Source organism: Myotis daubentonii, chromosome 17, assembly GCF_963259705.1.
Source record: "Myotis daubentonii chromosome 17, mMyoDau2.1, whole genome shotgun sequence".
NCBI lineage: Eukaryota > Metazoa > Chordata > Mammalia > Chiroptera > Vespertilionidae > Myotis > Myotis daubentonii.
The window spans coordinates 802,394-814,893 of NC_081856.1; the positions used below are offsets into that span (position 1 = coordinate 802,394).

Sequence of the window (12,500 nt, forward strand, 5' to 3'; positions counted from 1 at the left end):
TACAGGAAGGAGAGGAGAAGAAGCAAGGAATAGAAAACCTGTTTGAAGAAATAATGAAAGAAAACTTCCCTGATACTGACAAGAAAACAACTAGATAAGTCCAAGAAGCACATAAAGTGCCAAACAAGATGAACCCCAAAAGACCAACACCAAGGCACATCATAATTAAACTGGCAAACACCAACGACAAAGTAAGAATCTTAAAGACTGCCAGAGAGAGACAGAAAGTTACCTACAAGGGATCTCCTACTAGAATATCAGCTGACTTCTCCACAGAAACACACCAGGCAAGAAGGGAATGGAATGAAATATACAAAGGGATGCAAATCAAGGGAATGAATCCAAGAAAACTATACCCAGCAAGGCTATCATTCAAAATTGAAGGTGGAATCAGGAGTTTCACAGACAAAAAAGTCTAAGAGAGTGTATTACCACCAAGCCAGCAATGCAAGAAAATGCTAAAGGGACTGCTGTAAAAAGAAGAAACAGAAAGACAAGAAGAAACACAAACATTAAGAATAAAAATGACCACAAACAAGTACTTTTCAATAATAACATTAAATGTAAATGGATTAAATGCTCCAATCAAAAGACCCAGGGTAGCTGAATGGATAAAAAAAACATGACCCATATATTTGCTGTCTGCAGGAGACCCACCTCTTAACAAAGGATTCACACAGAGTGAAGGGAAGGACAAAACTTTTTCAGGCAAATGGAAATGAGAAAAAAGCTGGGGTTGCAATACTTATAGCTGACAAAATAGACCTCAAAGTAAAGGCCATAACAAGAGATAAGGAAGGCCACTACATAATACTAAAAGGAGCAATTCAACAAGAATATATAACTCTGCTAAACATATATGCACCCAATACAGGAGCACCCAAATACATAAACACCTTCTGGAAGATATCAAGGGAGAGATAATTAGCAATAAAGTCATAGTAGGGGACTTTAATACCCCACTGACACCACTGGATAAATCCTCTAAACAAAAAATCAGCAAAGAAACATCAATCCTAAATGACTCACTAGATCAGATAGACGTAATTGATATTTCCAGAATACTTCACCCCAAATCTACAGAATATACATTCTTCTCCAGTGCACCTGGGACATTTTCAAAGATAGACAATATATTAGGGCACAGGCAAAGTCTCTTCAAATTCAAGAGAATAGAAATAATATCAAGCATCTTCTCAGATCACAATGGCATAAAATTAGAAATCAACTACAATAAAAACATGAAAAAAAATCAAACACTTGGAGGCTAAATAGCATGCTATTAAGCAATGACTGGGTTACCAGAGAGATTAAAGAAGAAATAGCAAGCATGCTGAAAACATATGAGAATGAAAACACAACAATCCAAAATCTGTGGGACACAATGAAAGCAGTCCTGAGAGGGAAGTTCATAGCTCTACAGGCCTACCTCAAAAAACAAGAAAAACTGGCAATAAAAGATCTAACCCTACAGCTCAAAGAGGTAGAAATAGAGAAACAAGAAAAGCCCACAGTATCCAGAAGGAAGGAAATAATAAAGATCAAAGCAGAAATAAACAACATAGAGGCCAAAAACAACAATACAAAAGATCAATGAAACCAAGAGCTGGTTCTTTGAAAGGATTAACAATATTGATGAACCTCTCGCCAGGCTCACCAGGAAACAAAGAGAGAGGACCCAAATAAACAAAATCAGAAATGAAAGAGGTGAAGTAACAACTGACCCTACTGATATACAAAAGATTGTCAAAAAAGACTATGGACAACTCTACTCCAACAAACTGGACAACCTTTATGAAAAGGACACATTCCTAGAAAAATACAAGCTTCCAAAATTCAATCAGGAATAATCAAACAACCTGAAGAGGCCAATAACTACTGATGAAATTGAAAGAGTAATCAAAAAGCTTCCAGTAAACAAAAGCCCTGGACCAGGTGGCTTCACAGATGAGTTTTACTAAACATTCAAAGAAGAACTAAAGCCAAACCTTCTCAGACTATCCCAAAAAATTCAAGAAGAAGGCATACTTCCCAAAACCAGATAAAGACACCACAAAGAAATAGAAATACAGGTCAGTATCCCTGATGAACATAGATGCCAAAATCCTCAACAAAATTCTAGCAAACCGGATCCAGCATTACTTTAGAAAGACCCTACACAGACCAAGTGGGATTTATTCTAGGAATGCAAGGCTGGTACAATATCTGCAAATCAATAAACGTGATACATCGCATAAACAAATTCAAAGACAAAAATCATATAATCATATCAATTGATACAGAAAAGGCATTTGAAAAAGTCCAACACCTTTTCCTGATAAAACAAAACAAAACAAAACAAACAAACAAACAAACAAAAACAACACTCAGCAAAGTGGGACTAGAGGGATCATACCTCAACATAAAAAAAGCCTTATTGACAAACCCACAGCCAACATCATACTCAATGGGCAAAAAGTAAAACCATTTCCCTTATGAACAGGAATAAGACAGGGATGCCTGCTTTCACCATTACTATTCGACATAGTGGTGAAAGCTAGCCAAAGCTATCAGACAAGAAGAAGAAATAAAAGGCATACAAATTGGAAAAGAAGAAGTAAAATTGTCATTATTCACAGATGACATGATATTATACATAAAAACTATAAAGACTCCATCAAAAAACTATTAGACTTAATAAGTGAATTCGGCAATGTAGCAGGATACAAAATTAATGCCAAGAAATATATGACATTTCTATAAGCCAATTGTGAACTTACAGAAAGAGACACTAAAATAGAAATCCCATTTACCATTGCACCAAAAAAATTATGATACCTAGGAGTAAACTTAACTAAAGTGGTAAAATACCTCTACTCAGAAAACTACAGGACGTTGAAAAAAAAGATAGAGGAAGGCATAAACAGATGGAAGAACATACCATGTTCTTTGATTGGTAAAATCAACATCATTAAAAGGTCCATATTACCCAAAGCAATCTATAAATTCAATGCACTTCCCATTAAAATACCAACAGTATATTTCACAGACCTAGAAAAAACTCTCCAAAAATTCATCTGGAATAAGAAAAGACCCCGAATAGATGTGGCAATCCTGGGAAAGAAGAACAAAGTAGGAGGGATCTCAATACCAGATATCAAGCTGTATTACAAAGACACTGTTCTCAAAACTGCCTGGTACTGTCACAAGAACAGACATATAGATCAATGGAATGGAATAGAGAGCCCAGAAATCGACCTGAACCAATATGCTCAATTAATATTTGACAAAGGAGGCAAGAACATACAATGGGGTCAAGACAGTCTCTTCAATAAATGGTGTTGAGAAAATTGGACAGATACATGCAAAAAAATTAAACTCGACCACCAACTTACACCATACAGAAAAATAAACTCAAAATGGATAAAGGACTTAAATGTAAGATGGGAAAATATAAAAATACTAGAGGAATCCAAAGGTAACAAAATCTCAGACACATGCCAAAGCAATTTCTTCATCGATACAGGTCCTAGAGCATTGGAAACTCAAGAGAAAATAAACAAATGGGACTACATCAAAATAAAAAGCTTCTTCACAGGAAAAGAAACCATCAACAAAACAATAAGAAAGCCCACTGCATGGGAGAACATATTTGCCAATGTTATCACCGATATGGGTTTAATCTCCAACTTTTATGGGGAACTCATACAACTTAACAAAAGGAAGGTAAACAATCCAATCAAAAAATGGGCAAAGGACCTAAGTAGACACTTTTCAAAAGAGGACATGAAAACATGCTCAAAGTCACTAATCTTCTGAGAAATGCAAATCAAAACAACAATGAGGTACCATCTCACACCTGTCAGAATGGCTATCATCAACAAATCAACAAACGACAAGTGCTGGAGAGGATGTGGAGAAAAGGAACACTCCTGCACTGCTGTTGGGAATGCAGACTGGTGCAGCCACTATGGAAGACAGTATGGAGTTTCCTCAAAAAACTGAAAATGGAACTCCCATTTGACCCTGTGATCCCACTTCTAGGAATATATCCCAAGAAACCAGAAACACCAATCAGAAAGGATATATGCACCCTATGTTTTTTAGCAGCACAATTCACCATAGCGAAGATCTGGAAACAACCTAAGTGCCCATCAGAAGATGAATGGATTAGAAAACTGTGGTACATCTACACGATGGAATATTATGCTGCTGTAAAAAAGAAGGAACTCTTACCATTTGCAACAGCATGGATGGAACTGGAGCACATTATGCTAAGTGAAATAAGCCAGTCAATGAAGGAAAAATACCACATGATCTCACTCATTTATGGATAATAAAGACCATTATAAACTGATGAGAAAAAATAGGTACAGAGGCAGAGCAACATTGAACAGAAAGTCAAACTAGAGTGGGAAGGCCAGGGAGGGTTTGGGGGGGTGGTAAGAGATCAATCGAAGGACTTTTATGCATGCATATAAGCATAACCAATGGACACAAGACACAGGGGGTATGGGAGGCTAGGGGTAGGTCAAGGGGGGGAAAGGAGACATATATAATACTCTTTGTAATACTTTAAGCAATAAAACAATGAAAATATATATATAAAATAAAAAAAAGAAACTAACATTAAAGATCCAACTACATTAAGAGAACCCAAATAGCTCAAGTAGGGAGCTCCACTAGATCACCAAGCCCAGAGGACCTGAGAGATCACAGCAGTAGCACCACTCCTAAAAGAATCTGGGTAGCAAATCAGTTGTATCTAGGGCACAGAAACAATTAAAACATTACAGTAAACATTGGGAGACAAAAAAAAAAAAAAACCCACAAAGGAAAGAAAAAGAGAAATGACGAGAAAGGGAATTAAATGAAATTGAGGCAAGTAACATGTCAGAGAAAGAATTCAGAGTAATTTTTATAAGGATGTTCAAACCTCTGGATGACAAATACACACAACTCAATGAAAATTATAAGGAGCTGAATAAGAATGTCACCTATATGAAAAGGAAACAAGAGGAAATGAATAATGACATAGCTGCAATAAAGAACACAATGTAAGGTTTAAACAGTAGACGAGAAGAGGCTGAGGACCACATCAGCGAATTAGAAGACAAGGCAGGAAAAATCACACAAACACAGCAGCAACTGGAAAGAAAACTTAAAAAGCAAGAGGAGAGCCTAAGGGAGGCTTGGGACAACACAAAATGAAATGACATCCACATAATAGGGGTACCAGAAGGAGAGGAAGCAGAGCAAGGAATCGGAAACCTGTTTAAAGAAATAATGACGGAAAACTTCCCTTATATTGGCAAGAAAAAAAAAACATGTAAGTCCAAGAAGCACATAGAGTGCCAAACAAGATGAACCCCAAAAGACCAACACCAGGGCACACCATAATTAAATTGGTAAACAGCAACGACAAGCTAAGAATCTTAAAGGCTGCCAGAGAGAGACAGAGAGTTACCTAAAAGGGATCTCCCATTAAAATATCAACTGATTTCTCAATGGAAACACACCAGGCTAGAAGGGAATGAATTGAAATATGCAAAGTAATGCAAAGCAAGGGACTGTATCCAAGAATACTATACCCAGCAAGGCTATCATTCAAAATTGAAGCTGTAATCAGGAGCTTCACAGACAAAAAAGGGCTAAGGGAGTTTATTACCATCAATCCAGCAATGCAAGAAATGCTAAAGGGACTGCTGTAAAAAAAAAAAAAAAACAGAAAGGCAAGAAGAAAGATAAACATTAAGAATAAAGATGATAAGAAACAAGTGTTTATCAATTATAACATTAAATGTAAATGGATTAAGTGCTCCAATCAAAAGACATAGGGTAGCTGAATGGATAAAAAAACATGACTCATATATTTGCTGCCTACAAGAGACCTACCTTAGAAAAAAGGATTTACACAGACTGATAGTGAAGGGATGGGGAAAAAATTTCAGGCTAATGGAAATGAAAAAAAAAAAAAGCTGGGGTTTCAATACTTATAGCTGACAAAATAGACCTCAAAGTAAAGGCTATAACAAGAGATAAGACAGGACACTACATAATGCTAAATGGAGAAATTCAACAAGAGGCTATAACTCTGGTAAACATACATGCACCCAATACATGAGCACCCAAATACATAAAACTACTTTTGGAAGATACGAAGGGAGAGACTGATAGCAATACATTCATAGTAGGGGACTTTAATACCCCACTAACACTACTGGATAAATACCCTAAACAAAAAAATTAGCAAAGAAACAGCAATCCTAAATGACTCACTAGATCAGATGGACTTAATTCACATCTTCAGAACATTTCACCCCAAAGCTACAGAATATACATTCTTCTCAAGTGCACACAAGGACATTTTCAAAGATAGACCACATATTAGGACACAGGCAAAATCTCTTCAAATTCAAGAGAATAGAAATCATAACAAGTGTCTTATCAGATCACAATGGCATAAAACTAGAAATCAACTACAATAAAAACAATGAAAAAAATCAAACACTTCAAGGTTAAATAGCATGCTATTAAACAATAACTGTGTTACCAAAGAGATCAAAGAAGAAATAAAAAGCATCCTGGAAAGAAATGACAATGAAAACACAACAATCCAAAATCTATGGGAAACAATGAAAGCAGTCCTAAGGGGGAAGTTCATAGCTCTACAGGTCTACCTCAAAAAAAAATTATAATAAATTATTTAACCTTGCAACTTAAAGAATTAGAAAGAGAGCAACAAGAAAAGCCCAGGAGAACCAAGATGGCGGCATAAGGTATAAACCTGTACGTGCCTCCCCCCACAACAACATTAAAACTACAACTATAAGACAAAGCAGCTAGCATCCAGAACCATGGGAAAGCTGGCTGAGTGGAAGTTCTACAACTGGAAGGAAAGAAAAAAGCACATTGAGACTAGGTAGAAGGTGCAGAGGCACCAAGAACAGAGGTACAGAGGTGCCAGCAAACCGGACTGCACCTGGGTGCGCATTTTTTTTTTCAATTGGAAGGGGATACAAGCTCTAGAATGCACTGAACTCATTTACGGTGATACTCTGGGGTCCCAGACTCCTACGGGGAGAAACTGGACTGTCTTGCAGCAGGTGGGAATGTGAGGGTGGCTTTCTCACAGAGCTGCTCGCAGGGATCATTGTTGCTTTGGGGGTGCGGGACTCAGGGATGCAGAGGGACTGGGGGACACAGAGGCACGGAGTCGCGGAGATACTGACGACAGCCATTGCTGTTTTCTCTGCCCTGGTGATTCTCTGAGACCCTGCCCTACTCAATTTACATCCCCATCCAAGCTGTGCTAAGTGGCGCAAAGGAACCACCTGTGCTTTTGCAGCCAAACCCAACAAACTGAGCTGGGTCAGAGAGCTCCAAAATCTCCAAACCCCAAACTAAGAGGAGAAATCTGCTGATATCGCTGTAGCTCCAGCTGGGTGGACTCACAAAGTGGTTGACTTAGAGATCCAGAAGCCAGGGTACCCCTGGCCAGATACCAGATTTCAACTCCTCACACCCAATAAGGGACACACTCAAGAAGCAGACTCAGTGAGCACCAAAGCCCCACTGAAGCAAGTCCTACCCCATAAGGGTGTCTCCAGCATAGCAGTTCTTCCACTGTAGACACAGAGGGTCCTCCAGTCAGCCAAAAATGCGGAGACAAAGAAACATATCACAAATGAAAGAAATGGAGGAAAGCAAACTAATGGAGGACATAGAGTTCAAAACCACAGTTATAAGGCTACTCAAGAACCTTTTACAAACATCTGAGGAACTTAGTGAGACCTTCAAGGATCTTAATGAGAATGCCAAAATAATGGAAAAGGACAAGTCATAAATTAAACATACACTGACTGAAATTAAAAATATTATACAGAGATCCAACAGCAGACTAGAGGATCCCAAGAATCAAGTCAAAGATTTGAAATATGAAGAAGCAAAAAACACTCATCCGGAAAAGCAAAAAGGAAAAAGAATCCAAAAATATGAAGATAGTGTAAGGAGCCTCTGGGACAACTTCAAATGTACCAACATCTGAATTATGGGGGTGCCAGAAGAAGAGAGAGAGCAAGATACTGAAAGCCTATTGGAAGAAATCATAACAGAAAACTTCCCCTACCTGATGAAAGAAATAGACTTACAAGTCCAGGAAGTGAAGAGAACCCCAAATAAGAAGACTCCAAAGAGGACCACACCAAGACACATCATAATTAAAATGCCAAGGGCTAAAGACAAAGAGAGAATCTTAAAAGCAGCAAGAGAAAAACAGTTAGTTACCTACACGGGAGTACCCATATAACTGTCAGCTGATTTCTCAACAGAAACTATGTAGGCCAGAAGGGAGTGGCAAGAAATATTCAAAGTGATGAATAGCAATAACCTACACCCAAGATTACTCTACCCAGCAAAACTATCATGGAGAATTGAAGGTCAGATAAAGACCTTCACAGACAAGAAAAAGCTAAAGGAGTTCATCACCACCAAACCAGGATTATATGAAATGCTGAAGGATATTCTTTAAGAAGAGGAGGAAGAAGAAAAAGGTAAAGATAAAAATTATGAACAACAAAGTGACAACAAATAAATATCTATCAACAAGAGAACCTAAAAATTAAGTCAGAATAAACTGGTGAATATAATAGAAGCAGAGGCATAGAAAGGGAGTGGACTGACAATTCTTGGGAGGAAGGAGGTGTGGGGTTGCAGGAAGAGACTGGATAAAAATCTTACACCTATGGATGAGGATAGTGGCAGGGGGTAAGGGCATGGGGTGGGGTGGGAACCAGGTGGAGGGGAGATATGGGGAGGAAAAGAGGAACATCTGTAATAATCCGAACAATAAAGATTTATTAATAATAAAAAAGAAAAGCCCACAGTAACCAGAAGGAAGGAGATAATAAAGATCAGAGTAGAAATAAATCACACACACATACACACACACACACACACACACACAATAAAAAGATCCATGAAACCAAGAGCTTGTTCTTTGAAAGGATAAATAAGATTGATGAACCTCTACCCAGGCTCCCCAAGAAACAAAAAGAGAGGACCAAAATAAACAAAAAATGGACACATTCCTAGAAAAATACAAGCTTCCAAAACCCAATAAGGAAGAATAAAAAAACCTGAATAGGCCAATAACTACTGATGAAATTGAAACAGTACAAAAAGCTTCCAGCAAACAAAAGCCCAGGACCAGATGGCTTCACAGGGGAGTTTTACCAAACATTCAAAGAAGAACTAAAGCCAATCCTTCTCAGACTATTCCAAAAAATTCAAGAGGAAGGCATACTTCCAAGCTCTTTCTCTGAAGCCAGGATTACCCTAATCCCAAACCCAGATAAAGACACCACAAAGAAAGAGAATAACAGGCCAATATCCTTAATGAACATAGATGCTAAAATCCTCAACAAAATTCTGGTAAACTGGATCCAGCTTGACATTAGAAAGATCCTACACCATGACCAAGTGGGATTTATTCCAGGGATGCAAGGTTGGTACAATACCCACAAATCAATGAACATGATGCATCACATAAACAAATTGAGAGACAAAAAAATCACATAATCATATCAATTGATGCATAAAAGGCATTTGACAAAGTCCAACACCCTTTTCTGATAAAAATGCTCAGCAAAGTGGGAATAGAAGGATCATACCTCAACATAATAAAAGCCTTATATGACAAACCTACAGCCAACATCACACTCAATGGGCAAAAACTAAAATCATTTCCCCTAAGAACAGGAACAAAACAGGAATGCCCACTTTCACCACTTCTGTTCGACATAGTACTGGAAGTATTAGCCATTGCGATTAGACAAGAAGAAATAAAAGGTATCCAAATTGGAAAAGAAGAAGTAAAATTGTCATTATTCGCAGACGACAAGATATTGTACTTAGAAAGCCCTAAAGACGCCATCAAAAAATTATTAGACCTAATAAACGAATTCGGCAATGTAGCAGGATACAAAATTAATGCCAGAAAATCTATGGCATTTTTTTGTACACATTTAGTTTTATTGTAACAAAGCGACTTGTACACTTTTTTAAAATATATTTTATTGATTTTTTTACAGAGAGGAAGGGAGAAGGATAGAGAGTTAGAAACATTGATGAGAGAAACATAGATCAGCTGCCTCCTGCACACCTCCCACTGGGCATGTGCCCGCAACCAAGGTACATGCCCCTGACCGGAATCAAACCTGGGAAGTTTCAGTCCGCAGGTTGATGCACTATTCACTGAGCTAAACTGGTTAGGGCCAACTTGTACACTTTTAATGTTTAAAACTGAGCATTATCTTTCCTTTCCAGTGATACAAAAAGAAAATTTAAAAATAAACAGGAACAAAATTACAATAGAGAAAAGTCAATTCCGAATAAGATCCTACAGGTTCTGCTTATTCTCCCACTGAGTGGCAGGGCTCTAGTAATCATTAGGAGAGAACTCTATTTTAAACGTGTCATCTTAGACTGCAATGATGCCTGTTAAACATCAGAATTAAACATGCCAAAGGAGAAGCCATGTTTTCAAAATGCCCACTTAATCCACCCAAACATCTCAAACCCACACTTGCTGAACTTCTATAATCCCCCCCCCCTTTTTTAAGTTTTGTTTTCTTTTTTAAAACAAGAGAAAGTAGACAGATACATGTTGGTAAATGCTGTCCATGTTCACATAGAGACACAGTGTAATCTCTGAGTCCAATACAGAGAATGGAGGGAAAAAGCTAGAATTCTATGCACTACTACACAGGGGCCTAGCCACCTCCAGCTCCCAGCAGAACTAAGGGAGCAGAAGGTTTTTCTTTTTCCCACAGAGCACGGTGGTATTGATTCCATTAAGTTGTTCTTGAGACAGGAAGGGATAAAAATGAATTTAGAACAGAAAGGGACAAAGATTCTTTTCCCACTGTATTCTGCTCAAGGCATACCCCCCCCCCACCCAAAGAAGGTGAGAACCATATTGTAAAGATGGTGTAAAGGAGAGAAAAGAGACCTCAAAAACAGGGTGACTGAGCACAGGGGTGGGGGAAGAAAATGGGGGGGGGGGGAAGACTGCAACTAGCTCCCAGGGACTGGAGAAAATTAAAAAAGGTTGGAATCCATAAGTGTTCATTAGAGATCTTCTCCTTCATCTTCCTCTCCTTCTTTCCCCTCATCATCTTCATCTTCTTCACCTTCATCCTCCTCCCCTTCTTCATCAATATCTTCCAACCCTTCCTCCTCTTCTTCTTCTTCATCATCATCTTCTTCTTCTTCTTCTTCCCCTTCCCCATCATCATCCATGTCAGGAACCAAGTAGTACTGTGATGGATTTGGCCAAATGTCATCTTTGATGACTTCTCCTAACTCATCTGCACCTGCATCAGAATGGTCAGTAACCAAGTAAAGAAGCTTTCTGGTTCTTCATGCTGTCACTTCCTGCTGGCATTATTCTGTGTTTGACTTGAATGTTTCATCAAATCCTTTGCAGATTTCTATTTGATTTCAGTGGACTTTGAGATGGATCACCACTCTCATTCAGATGAAACTCCTTGGAGAGAACTTTATTTCCGAAGTAAGGATTTTCATCAAAATAAACATCTATTCTGTAAGCTGATTTAATATCTTCAAATTCTGTCACTTAAACTCTTGTCAAATAATGCAATGCCTCTTCCCCCTCTTCCCCAAACAGTGAAGACACCTGTGGATGGGTGACAAATGTTGTTACCCAAAAATGTGGGATTTTGGCAATTAATTCTGACCTCTTCTGAAAAAATGGTTGGTGGAGATTGTTATATTTGTGTTCTACTTTTAAAATCTCCTCACTGGCTTATTCATTAAGGCTGTCTATTTCATTTTGTACTTCATCAATATGTTCAATCACTTCTTGCTGTTCTTTTTCTCCCTTTGGCACATCCTAAGGGTCAGCTTCCTCTCCTGGTTGGGGGCTGGAGGCAGTTTCAGTTTCTTCATTTGAGGTTGGAGCAAGGACTGGAGTTTGGGGGCCATGCTGTGAGGAAAGTCCAAGTATCTGAATGCTGGGAAGTCTCTGGGCTCGAAGGCACACTGAGCACTATTCTATGGCATTTTTATACACCAATAGTGAACTTACAGAAAGAGAGATTTTAAAAATCCCATTTACTATTTCACACAAAAATAAAGATACCTAGGAATAAACTTAACTAAGGAGGTAAAAGACCTCTACTCATAAAACTATAGAACATTGAAAAAAGAGATAGAGAGATAAAGGAAGACATAAACAGATGGAAGAACATACCGTGTTCATGGATTGGTGGAATCAACATCATTAAAATGTCCATACTATCCAAAGCAATCTATAGATTCAATGCACTCCCCATTAATATACCAACAGTATATTTCACAGACCTAGAACAAACTCTCCAAAAATTCATCTGGAATAAAAAAAGACCCCGAATAGCTGCAGCAATCCTGAAAAAGAACAAAGTAGGAGGGATCTCAATACCAGATATCAAGCTGTATTACAAAGACACTGTTCTCAAAAC

The 12,500-nt window shown here is 38.2% G+C and overlaps 1 pseudogene; it reads right to left on the bottom strand.

Moving 5' to 3' along the window:
* Positions 1-11,065: 11,065 nt before the first annotated feature.
* Positions 11,066-11,985, bottom strand: LOC132219884 (protein SET-like; annotated as a pseudogene).
* Positions 11,986-12,500: the final 515 nt, after the last annotated feature.